Genomic DNA, 11,377 nt, shown 5'->3' with positions numbered 1-11,377 from the left:
ACACCCTCATTCCATATGAGAGTACCTGGGTTTGAGTTCTGCCCCTGCTCCACATTCCAGCATCCTACTAATACATGTCCTCAGAGGTGGCTGGTGATGGATCAGGTGCTTGGGTCCTTGCTGCCTATGTGGGAAACCCAGATTAAGTTCTGGGCTCCTATATTCAGTGAGGCCCAGTCCTGGCTGCTGCCAGCTTTGAGGAGTGAGCCAGGAAATCAGAGATCTCTGTGTCTCTGCTTCTCGCTCTCTCTCTCTCTCTATCTGTTTGCGTGTGTGCCTTTTAAATAAGTAAATAAATAAAAGTAGTTACAAAGATAGAGTTGCCAATGTGAGGGAGTTGATCCCAGAATAGGGATAAACTAGGTTAGTACTGAGAATCTAATTTAGATTAAGAGATAGTAAGAGATGGTAAAAAATGATCGCAAATATATATGAGGATTTATATGAGATAAAGTTACAGGTGGGTGCATGTGATAACCCGTGGCCTCTTGTGCATCTCACAGAGGCACAGCTGAGGATTTGTGTCCTGGCAGTGGAATTAGATACCTGCCAGACTAGATGAGGACAGGATTATGGGTTTACTGACTTTTATACCTGCAGTGATATTATCAGAGGGCAAATTAATCTACAGATTAAGGCAATAATTTTGTTATTTTAGCAAGCCACATCTGATGACTGGATCCTGGGCCATGAAATTCTTGCTAAGCCTGCGTTGGCACTCCCTGTGGCCCTCATAGTCTAGGGGCTTCACATTCCTAGCCCATCATAAAAGCTATGGAGATGATGAAGATATTGAGTGACTACTGACTGCCTCTTACATGAGGTTTTGCTTCTGCCAGTTTCAAGGATCTGTGGTCAATTGTTTAGCATTAGGCAAATATGAAAGTAAATCTTTCTATTTCAAAGGCAGAAAGATTTTATTTAATTACTTGTATATCTGAAGTTTCCACATACCCCCAACACAATAAATAAAATCAGAGAAGTGAGAAAAACTAGAAAATGTACTTTTAAGAATGACAGTCTATTTCTTATACATGATGCATTCTAAAATATAAAAACATCTGTATAAAATAGGCAAGTGACATCACCAGCAATTGCCAGACTATTAACAGTCAATAAACATGAAATTATCTAATAAATCCTCATGAAAATTAAGGCCCAGTCTTGTCAGCATTTACATGAGATAATACCACTGTGTACAGAAGCTGGGAATGGACTTGATATGGCCTTGTTGAAGAATATATTTGATAATATTTGTCTAGAGCTAAGCAATAGTTGAAAAGAAACAGCTTATCTCTGATTTCTACAACATATTCACATACACATAATGATAAATATCAATCATAGTTAGCATTTAGTGTTTACTCTGTACCTTACATTGTGTTAAATATTATGCATGGAACTTATTTAGTTCTTAGAAAAAATCTATGAGTTGGATATTAATCTTTACTGCTGAAAATGATTCAATCCAATATATAACCACAGCAATATCATTTATATGTAGATGAAATAGAGTTTCAGTTTGAACACAAGTCTTCTCAGCCCTGTTCACCATGCTGTAACAGCTGGATGTGTGGTGGGCAGAGTGCAGACTCCTATGGGTCTGACCCTGCTCTAATCTGCTCCTGGCCACTTGTCTCTGTTGTGCTATTATACAATGAGCGTTTTTGTAAGAACAAATCAACCTTCACATAAGTTTGAAATAGTTTTTCAGTGATGTTATGAAGGAAGAGTTTGGAAATCCACTTGTTGATATAAGAGCAGGAAATATGAAAGTAAGTAGGTAAAAACAAAAATGAAACTCTATTGATGATTGAAATTGGCCTAAACAAGGCTTGACATCATCTTGTATAGTTGCTCCCTTTCCAAGGGATGAGGTAAAGGATTCACAGGATCTGTACTTTCAATTCGAATGAACAAGTATAATTAAAAAAGCTTTAAGAAATATAAATGAGAACTATCAGTAATATTAAAACATATAAAAGGCTATTTTCATTTTATCATTCCTAGTATTATACATTTAGTATATTCATGCTTTTTTTTTTATAAAAGCAGAATTTAAGAAGTCAAACCCTTGTTATGTGGCACTTAAGAATTTAATGCATTAAACAGCTGGGAATAAGATTTGTGGTATTCTCTTTTCCACTAATGCTTGAAGCAGAAACTGAAATGAATTGTATAAAGAAAACTTTCTTTTTTCTGTTACACAAATTTCTTAAAATTACATTTGAAAGCATTTAATTTACAGCTTTAATAACACTATAATTTCACACATGGGTGTAAGTTTTTTTACAAAAAGACTTTTAAAAAACTTATTTAATTGTTTATTTGAAAGAAAGAGTGGCAAAGAGAGAGGGAGAGACTGAGAGAGATAGGAGAGAGAGAGAGAGAGAGAGAGAGAGAGAGAGAGAGAGAGAGAGACCTTCCACCCACTGGTTCACTCCTCGAATGCCCACAACAGCTGGAACTGGGCCAGGCCAAAGGCAGGAGTCAGGAACTCTGACATGGTCTCCCACATAGGTGGCATGGGCCCAAGTATTTGAGCTGTTATCCACTGCCTTCTCAGGTGCAGTAGCAGAAAGCTGGATCAGAAGCAGAGAGCTAGGATTTGAACCAGCACAAGTATATGAATTGCTGGCACTGCAATCAGTGGATTGAACCACTATATGCACCACAATGCCATCTCCACCCTAACGACCTTTTGACAAAGTCCATAGACATCTAAAAGTGATACTCTTAAAATCTGCTATATTTTAAAAAAGTAAATGGACGATTAGCAATAAGAGATATCACAGCAGTCAACAATCTGAAAATTAACTACTTTATTCAGTCTTCTATCTGGACAAGAGAGCTTGAATTAAACTTTTAATTCTAAATGAATATGCACATAAACAGGTACACATTTCTTTAGGATGCAACTGTGGTGCATGTGAACCATTTTCTCAGCCACTAGCATTTTATCAGTCACTAGCACCGGTTACTGATAACAGATCGATGATTTGCATTTGGTCTTGGGAAGGCACAGCCCTCAGGATTAAGGCAATTTGCAGAATGACATTCAATGAGCCCATGTGTGTGTGCTGATATTAATTTTAATATGATTCAGGGATGGTTCCCTAAGTGCGACCCAATTCCTACACCTGTGTTATATCATTTGTTATATAGTGACTTTAGCATGGAAAAACTCAGGAAGATGGTCCAAATGCTCAAGGAAAAGGAGCATAATGAGGTTTTTTTTCCATTTCACTGATGGAGAAACAAAGCACCTGGCCAGCTTACAGTCACCTCACTTGCAAGTGACAGAGCTAGGATTTCAGTGCAGGCCTGCCAGATGAAAAGCCCTAGGCTTTGCTAATTCTATTCAACAAGAGAACAACTCCTGGTCTCTCTTTCTAAAGTAAGTAAACTAACTAAATAAATTTTAAGGGGAGCAAGTGTTTGGCTTAGCGATTAGGACAGCACTTAGGATACTTGTATCGCATTTCAGAATGCCTGGATTTGAGACACAGCTCTTATCCTCATTCCAGCTTCCTGCCAATGTGCGCTCTGGAAGGCAACAGCGGATGGCTCAAGTGTTTGGGTTTCTGCCACCCATGTGGGAGACGTGGATTTTTAAGTTCCTGGCTTTCCACTTCAGTCTGGCTTTTATTAATAGGTATTTGGGGAGTGAACTAGCACATAGGCCATCAAATTTTTTTTTTAACAGGCAGAGTAGACAGTGTGAGAGAGAGAGAGACAAAGAGAAAGATCTTCCTTTGCCATTGGTTCGCTCTCCAATGGCTGCTGCGGCCGGCACACTACACTGATCCGAAGCCAGGAGCCAGGTACTTATCCTGGTCTCCCATGCGGGTGCAGGGCCCAAGCACTTGGGCCATCCTCCACTGCACTCCCGGGCCACAGCAGAGAGCTGGCCTGGAAGAGGAGCAACCCGGACAGAATCCGGCGCCCCAGCTGGGACTAGAACCCGGGGTGCCGGTGCCGCTAGGTGGAGGATTAGCCTATTGAGCCGTGGCGCTGGCCTTCAAATTTGTTTCATTTGTCTCTCAAATAAGTAAAAATTAGACACTCCTGGTGGACTCTCTATGCCATATATGTCTTCTTTTGGGGGGTTAACTTTATTTTAGTTAACAAATTATAATTGTATATATTTATGTAGTATAATGTGATATTTTGATACATGTATACATCATAGAACAACCAAATTAAGGATGGTTAGAAAATTTGTCATCTAAAATACTTATCATTTCTTCATGGCAAGAACATTTAAAAATTTTTTAGTTATTTTACAACATAAAATGCTTTATTATTAACTATGGTCACTATGCTGTGCAGAAGATCTGTATACGTATTACTCCTGTCTAATTTCTAAAAAAGATTTATTTATGTGAAGGGCTAGTGACACGCACACACACACACACACACACAGTGAAAAAGGGATAGGGAAGAGGGAGAAAGAGACAGATCTTCCACCCTCTGATTCACTCCTCAAATGGCCACAACAGCTTGGGCTGGTCCAGGTGAAAGCCAGGAGCCAGGTATTCCCTCTGCATCTCCCATGTGGTTGGCAGGGGCCAAAGTGCTTGAACCATCTTCTGCTGCTTTCCCAGGCAAATTAGCAGAGAGCTGGAATGGAAATACAGCAGCTGGTACTTGAATGGGCACTCTAATATGCAATGTGGGGGCCACAAGAATAACTTTAACGTCTATGTTACAATTTCACCCCTCCTCCTGTGTAATTGAAACTTTGTAACCTTTGACCAGCATCTACCCTTTTCTCATTCCTGGCCCTCTATAATCCCAGCCTCTGGTACCATCATTCTACTCTCTTGATCATCCTTGTAGCTTTCTTGCAACACTGGGGAATTTTTTGAAGATTTGTGAGATTGACTGAAGGATGTAGTAGTCTTATTATTTCTCTCTCAACTGGGATTTTCTAAATTTTAACTTCTTCCCGGAACATGATCTTTAGAACAGGGCAAAAGGATGTGCACCTGTAGTTTATAACACCTTAGCCTCAAGTGCAGACTATGAAGTGTTCAAGCTACTATCTTTCCCATAGCCTCTCTATGGACGCTTGGCTTTCACATCAGCTCTGTCTCCATACCAAGCACAAAAGTACCCTCAGAAATTCCCATTTTTCTTATGGAACAATACTCATACTACTCATTCTTGAGAAATTGGCTCCTGCAAAATAAAATGGAGGAGGGGAGAGTATTTGAGGCCCAGTATAAGATAAAGACAGAAGGGAAAGAAGGCACAAAAATGCTTGGCTTTTTGCCTCTAAAAACATCCACATTTGCACATCCCAGTTTTAAATCTTCCTTTATACCTGGAGCTGCACTAAGTAGCCTGGGAAGAAGTCTGATTGGCTGATAAAATGGATGGAAGCTGGAACACCTGGCAGCCTCTCTAAGGGAAAGCCTTTTAAGCTGGCATATGCCAGGGCTTAACAATCGGTCATGATCAGAGGGATCGGCCATGACTCCAGGAGGGAAAAGTCTAGAAAATATTGTAACAGGCATGGCCTTGGCATGCAATTATCAAGGTTCCTATCGATAACAGGAGACTGTGACAATAATGTCTCCTGCTGTGGGGTCGCCAGGTCTGTGGATACAGGATTGAATATGTGGAACCAAATCTAGGGACACAAGCTGGACTATGAGGCATGGCAGAGAGGAGCCTGTGTCAGCAGGCAGTGCTGGAATATGAGAAATGTAGAAACTTAGGGGAACACACATAGGAAAATTTGTATTTCTCAAGCAGAATCTCGGGCATTATCCTTTTCTCCCCTTATCTACTATACTAAAGCCATCATTAGATTAACCTCCCATTGTGTCCACTATTTCAGGGTGGACAAAGATCACTATCCCAAAGGAGTGTAAGGTTCATGAACATAATGATTTTCTCTATTTTTCATAATCGATCCCTGGTGCCTAGAACAGCACCAGGTGTGTTGAAATTACCCAATAAATAGTTGTTGACTGAAGAAGCATTCACACTAAAATCAAGTTCAAATGTATTTAACAAAACTAACAAGCTGGGGAACACATCCAGGATTCTAGGCTATTAGTGAATTAGAACCTCCCATTCCAACTGATCAAGCAGGTATACCCGCAAGGTTTTTAAGCAAACCCTATGGAGGAAAAGGAAGTGCATGCATTCAAAGGTGTTTGGGCAGGCTCTTGGTTTGGATGTGTCTTGAGCCAAGACTTGTGAGAAACTAGAACTATGATTTTCTTTTTTAAAAAATATTTAGTTATTTATGTGAAAGGCAGAGTTACACAGAGAGAGAGTCACAGAGGGATCTTGCATCTGCTGGTTCACTCCCCAGATGGTTGCAACAGCCAAGGCTGGACCAGACTGAAACTGGGAATCAGGAGCTTCAACCAGGTCTCCATATGAATAGCAGGATTCCAAGTACTTGGGAGATCTTCCGCTGCTTTCCCAGGCCTTTAGTAGCTAGCTGGATCAGAAGTGAAGGAGCCGGGGATGGAGCTACGGCTGTATGACATGCCCTATGGGTTAACTCACTACACCACCGTGCTGGTGCCTAGAGGTATGAGTTTTTTCTTTCTTTTTCCTCCCAACCATTTCTTCTTCTTCTTCCTTTTTTTTTTTTTTTTTTTGGAGGTGATGGAGTAAGCAGTTGACATTTTAAACCTTATCCTTAAAAAGAACTTTCAGAGACTTTTCTCCTTCTCTGCCCTTCCCAGAAGGCATTTGACCTCGGGAGAAAAGCCTAGGAGATTCTCCTTTTCTGTTCCTCATCTTGGAATTCTGTTTCTTCATGACTCTAGGCTTTGCCAGCAAGTGGTGACAAAGGAAGTGCTACTGTCTGTATGTTTGTTTCTTCCTCAAATTCCCAATTTCTTCAGTTGATCATATTAGATCAGGCTTGTGGGAGGTGATTAGGACATCTGATGGAATTACTGTGGTTATAAGCAAGTCACAGAGATCCTTTGCCACTTTTACCATAAGGACACATCAAGAAGATGTCATATGAGTGTTTAGTCAGTGGGCCCTCAGCATATTGATTTTGGAGTTCTCAGCTCCCAGAAGTGTGGAAATACATTTATATACATTTTTAAAAGATATATTTAATTTATTTGAAAGACAGAGTTAGAGAGAGAGGTAGAGCCACAGAAAGAAGGAGAGGTCTTCCATCCACTGGTTCACTCCCAGATGACTGCAGTGGCCAGAGCTGAGCTGATCATCCGAAGCCACAAACCAGGAGCTTCTTCCAGGTCTCCCATGTGGTGCAGGGGCCCAAGGACTTGGGCCATCTTATACTGCTTTCCCAGGCCATAGCAGAGAGTTGGATTGAAAGTGAAGCAGCCAGAATGCCAACCGGCACCCATATGGGATGCCAGCACTGCAGATGGCAGCTTTTCCCTCTACGCCACAGTGCTGGCATATGTGTATATATATACATATATATTAAAGATTTATTTCTTTGAAAGTCAGAATTACAAAGAGAAAAAAGGAGAGGGTGAGGGAAGGAGGGAGAGAGAGAGAGAGAGAGAGAGAGACAGAGAGAGGTCTTCCATTTGCTGGTTCACTCCCCAGTTGGCTGCAACGGCTGGAGCTACATCCATCTGAAGCCAGGAGCCAGGAGCTTCTTCCGGGTCTCCCATGTGAGTGCAGGGGCCCAAGGCATTGGGCCCTTTCTACTGCTTTTCCAGGCCATAGCAGGGAGCTGGATTGGAAGCGGAGTCAGGACTTGGATGCAGGCACTGCAGGCGGCGGCTTTACCCACTACGCCAATGCACTGGTCCCTATATACATATATATATATATATATAATTTTTCTTGACAGGCAGAGTTAGACAGTGAGAGAGAGAGAGAGAGAGACAGAGAGAAAGGTCTTCCTTCTGTTGGTTCACCCCCCAGATGGCCGCCTCAGCCGATCTGAAGCCAGGAGCCAGGTGCTTCTCCTGGTCTCCCATGTGGGTGCAGGGCCCAAGCACTTGGGCCATCCTCCACTGCCTTCCCGGGCTACAGCAGAGAGCTGGACAGGAAGAGGAGCAACCGGACAGAATCTGGCACCCCAACCGGGACTAGAATCCGGGGTGCCGGCACCACAGGCAGAAGATTAGCTTAGTGAGCCACGGTGCCGGCCCAGCCCCTATATTTAAAAAAAATTTTTTTTCTATTTATTTGAAAGTCAGCTAGAGAGAGAAAGAGAGAGAAAATATCTTCCATCCTTTGGTTCATTACCCAGACGGTTCCAGGCCAAAGCCAGGAGCTTCTTCCAGGTCTCACACATGGTTGACATGGAGTCAAACATTTTGGGCCATCTTCTGATGCCTTCCCCAGGCTATTAGCAGGGAGCTGGATTGAAAGTGGAGAAGCTGGGATAGGAACTGGCACCCATATGGAATACCAGTGTGGCAGATGGCAGATTTACCTGCCATGCCACAATGCTTTCCCCATAAATTTATGTATATAAGCTGCTTAGCTTTTGGTATTTTGTTATAGCAGCCTGAATTGTCCAAGACAGGAAAAAGAAACTTACTTTATGACTTAGAGGTTGCTTAGGTTACTCAGGGTGTCCAGCTGGGAGATATTCCCATGTGTTTCTTATTTCACCCTTGCTTATGAGACTCTCCCTGTACTCGCTCTAGCTCTCTATTGCCAATCTAGATGCTTCGTCAGCTTCAGTCCCTCCTGGCTTAATTCATGTGTGGAGGTTCAAATTATTTTGCGGCCTTAGAAGTCCTGCCTCAGGACTCTCCCTTGTAAGCTTTGCTTATTTGCCAAGAAAGTAGGAAGGACTAACTGCTGCTGAATTCACTGGTCTAAGAGATGAATAGCTCCCTGTGGTGAAGTTCAGAATATGGCCAGGAGTGTGGGTGAGGGAGGGAGGTGAGTGACGAACATCAACCCATAGATCGTCTTTGTTAGAGAGGAGGTCAGAGAACTGTGAGCCTTGTTGAAATGTCAAGGGTGGTGGCAAGTCGGGCTGTTCCTGGTTACACTTTGGGTAGAAAGAATGACAGAATGAATGAGAGTGGATGACCAGAATGGTTAAATAGCAACCAGAAGGAGTGGGCCGGATGATTAGGTTTATGGCATACTGCCTTTCCTTGGGTACTTTCTTGATGTGTGAGCTCGCAGAGGAAAGCCATAAGGTCTACTCTGAACCCAGGAAGGAATGGATCCATGTTCTTCTGATAGTTTATCAGTGGTGGAATTTGGAGAAATGTGAACACTTGTGCCACATCACTGAGACTGTATATGAGGAACGCTCTGGTTGGTTTGTGGGAATGAATTGTGAGTTGTGCGGGTAAGAGATTTTTGAGACTGTTGTCTTCCTTAATTGAGTGTACAATTGTGATGATAAATTTCAACTGCAAACCTTTTTTACCCACACAGTATCAGAAGATATTGAGATGAATTCACTGAAGTACCTCCGAAGGTTATGCACGACACTGACTTAGATCTAAGGCCTGAATGATGTGGGCTGGTGCGGTTCTCTAGAATAGATTAGTAGACTCTGGGTTTGGCTGCCTGATCTGTGCTTTCAGGCCTTGGTGAGAAACTTCTTGAGCAGAATAAGCTACTTTTCCACAAATGTAACTCCTATGCCCTTGTCTGGGGTATTCACCAATTTTGTTGCTTTGGATCTGGCTACTATGTTTGGGTTTCCAGGATTGGAAATGAGTGCATTTCTCTTTTTTAGAAACTGCTAAGTTCGTTGGCTCTGGCTCAGGGATGGGGATACACTGCTTATATTTGCTCACTGGGTTTTGAGAGCCTCACTGGAGTAGAATATCTGAGGCTGCTGTCCCTTTTCTGTTTATAGATAATGTCTTCAGCATGCACCGCTGATCCTAAGAGAGCATTGGGTTGGGTGATTGAAAGCCTTACAGTAAGGCCTCATAGAGCATCTTCAATGGAGGCAAAGGATATAGCAGGTCAGGAACCAGAGAGCATAGGGAAGCATCAGGAGCCCAAGAAACTTCCGTGTGCAGCTCACCAATGTCTTTCTTTTTGCCCAAGGATGTGTTGACTCGGATAAAGTTGCCAAAATTGTGTAATGATGAATATTTGTCTTTGGGAAAGATGCTTAGTTTTATTTGCCCTTGTGTCTTTTATGTTTCTTTGGATCATGTATCAAAGCCAGGCTGTCCAAACTGGTTAGAATGGGTATAAGCCATCAATAAATAAAGTGGTCCTGAACACTGCCAGGAGAATTTGAACTTTCAACAACACATCACAAATCATTAACTCACTGACCTTACCTTGGCTAAGGGTTAGTACCAGAATCCAGGCATTCCTTGAGATAAGCAAAGAGTTGTCCTGGTACAGGGGTAAGATAACTGTCTTATGTAATCTACTCTCTGACACTTGACTATGCCTTTTCAATGACATGTTGTGCATTTCTCTTTTTCCTGCAACTTAGGCTATCTACAGAAAGAAAAGAGAAAGGAAATTTAACAAAGTAATAACCCTCTCCCAATGAAGTATAGTATTGTTTTAAAGAAAGATTTCAGGGGCTTCCAAGATGGCTCAATAGGGAAAAGATGTACTGATTTTGCCCAGGGGAAGATAGCAGAAGGAAAGCGGAGGAAGTGTGTTCTCAGGGGAGGGTTGGAGAGAAGTTTGCAGTGAAAATTCTTTTTTTTTTAACTTTTATTTAATGAATATAAATTTCCAAAGTACGACTCATGGGTTACAATGGCTTCCCCCCCATACCGTCCCTCCCACCCACAACCCTCCCCTTTCCCACTCCCTCTCCCCTTCCATTCACATCAAGATTCATTTTCGATTATCTTAATATACAGAAGATCAGCTTAGTATACATTAAGTAAGGATTTCAACAGTTTGCTCCCACACAGAAACATAAAGTGAAAAATAATAGATGATTTTTTTTAAATGATGATGAAATCAGATCAGACCTATTGTCATGTTTAATCCCAGTGAGAGTCAAGTTGGGAGTTGATAATTTCTTTTTTTTTTTCTTTTTTTTTCTTTTCTTTTCTTTTTTTTTTTTTACAGAGGATCAGTTTAGTATGCATTAAGTAAAGATTTCAACAGTTTGCACCCCCATAGAAACACAAAGTGAAGTATATTGTTTGAGTACTCATTATAGCATTAAATCTCAATGCATAGCACATTAAGGACAGAGATCCTACATGAGGAGTAAGTGCACAGTGACTCCTGTTGTTGACTTTACCAATTGACACTCCTGTCTATGGCATCAGTAATCTCCCTATGCTCCAGTCATGAGTTTCCAAGGCTATGGAAGCCCTCTGAGTTCTCCGACTCTTATCTTGTTTAGACAAGGTCATAGTCAAAGTGGAGGTTCTCTCCTCCCTTCAGAGAAAGGTACCTCCTTCTTTGAAGACCTGTTCTTTCCACTGGGATCTCACTC

The sequence above is a fragment of the Oryctolagus cuniculus genome, chromosome 1, assembly GCF_051225735.1.
Source record: "Oryctolagus cuniculus isolate XC-2025 breed Fujian yellow rabbit chromosome 1, ASM5122573v1, whole genome shotgun sequence".
Lineage (NCBI taxonomy): Eukaryota > Metazoa > Chordata > Mammalia > Lagomorpha > Leporidae > Oryctolagus > Oryctolagus cuniculus.
Note: the sequence above shows the minus strand (reverse complement) of the source record.